Source organism: Oenanthe melanoleuca, chromosome 5 (genome assembly GCF_029582105.1).
Source record: "Oenanthe melanoleuca isolate GR-GAL-2019-014 chromosome 5, OMel1.0, whole genome shotgun sequence".
NCBI classification, from domain to species: Eukaryota; Metazoa; Chordata; class Aves; order Passeriformes; family Muscicapidae; genus Oenanthe; species Oenanthe melanoleuca.
Genome location: NC_079339.1, coordinates 58,457,465 through 58,459,292, shown reverse-complemented (window position 1 = coordinate 58,459,292; position 1,828 = coordinate 58,457,465).

Sequence of the window (1,828 nt, the reverse complement as noted above, 5' to 3'; positions counted from 1 at the left end):
GAGCCAACTGCAAAATGCAGGATGAAAAAGGGAAATGTTGCCGTGGTATCCTTAATTTACTAATGAATTTCCCTCTCCCTGCTTTCTCCTGCTGGCACTGCATCCTCTTTTTATCAGCGCTCCCAAAACGAGCACGGCTGGATGTGCCCATCAGCACCAGTGACTAACTGGAGATCGTCACAAAAATCGCCCCCGGGTGCTGGTGGCTTTTTAGGGAATTTCTGGCACCCTGAAACGATCACTTTGAATTAATGCAGCACCCCTGTGGAGGGGTGGGGAGCCCCTGGGTGCCAGGGGGGTTCAGGGACCGCTCTGGGTGCGTTTTTGGGGTGTCGGGCTGATGTCCCCGTGTGCAGGGCAGCGGAGGAAATCGGTCATGGAAGGAAATCAGTCATCGGGGGTTGCTGTGGAAACCGAGGGGAAACCCGGGCTGAGCAGCCAGCGAGGCTCTGGAGCCGAGCCTGGCCCGGGGGGTGGCACACAGCCACTGTCCCCTGCTGCGGCCCCGGCTGTCGCCTTTTGGGATGGTCCCACAGGGAGCTGCATCCCCCGCTGCTGCTGTGGGCGCTGGCACTGCTCTTTTGGGGTGTTTTGGGGTGTTTTGGGGTGTTTCGGGGTGTTTTGGGGGTTGTGACCCTCCCCAGCTCTGCTGTGCCCCCTGCCCCAGCCCTGCCTGGGGGGCACAGGAACCCCCTTTTATAAAATCATGGAATTCCAGATGGTTTGTGTTGGAAGGGACCTTAAATCCCATCCCATCCCATTATCCCATCCCATTATCCCATCCCATCCCATCATCCCATCCCATCCCATCCCTTACCATGGGTAGAGACATCTTCCACTGCTCTGGGACAATTCCAGGGATTTGGGGCATCCACAGCTTCTCTGGGCACCCCGTGCCAGCCCCTGCCCACCCTCACAGGGAAGGATTTCCATGAGGACACAGCTGGAGGAAAGGGAAAATCTCCTTATAAAAACCCCATCAGCTCCCTCATGCCTCCAAAATATTTCACTTGAAATCCCCCAAACTGGGCATGTGGGGTCATATTGACTGCAAAGAAAATATAAAATAGTGAGTGATTCCCCTGAGCTGTGCCCTAAATGGGAACTTTGGAGTTGGGAAAGGTTTGGGAGGGGGTTCAGGGGTGTGATGGGCACAGAGGGAGTTCAGGGGTGTGATAGGCACAGGGGGATTTAGGGGTGTGATGGGTACAGGGGGGTGATTTAGGGGGTGTGATGGGTACAGGGGTGATTTAGGGGGTGTGATGGGGTATGGGGGGATTTAGGGGTGTGATGGGTACAGAGGGAGTTCAGGGGTGTGATGGGCACAGGGGGTGTTTTAGGGGGTGTGATGGGTACAGGGGGAGTTCAGGGGTGTGATAGGCACGGGGGATTTAGGGGTGTGATGGGCACAGGGGGGTTCAGGGGCTATAATGGGGTACAGGCTGTTTTAGGGGGTGTGATGGGTACAGGGGGGTTCAGGGGCTATAATGGGGTACAGGGTGTTTTAGGGGGTGTGATGGGCTCAGGAGGGGTTCGGGTGCATGTCGGGGTGTGGGAACTGTGGGTGTGGGCGCAGGATGGGGGTTCAGGGGAGGCTCTGAGGGTGCGGGGCTGGCTCGGAGCGTGTGTGGGGCGGGAATGGGGCGGACGAGGGACCGGGGCCATGCAAGGGACGGGGACGGGAGATGCGCAGGAGGCGGCGGGGTCCGGGCAAAAGCGATCCGCAAAAACCGGGGATGGCAGAGCAGAGAGAGCAGGGGGAGGAGGAGAGGAGGAGGAGGAGGAGGAGGAAGTCGGGGCTGAGCCGCTTCCTGTAGGCAGCGGGATG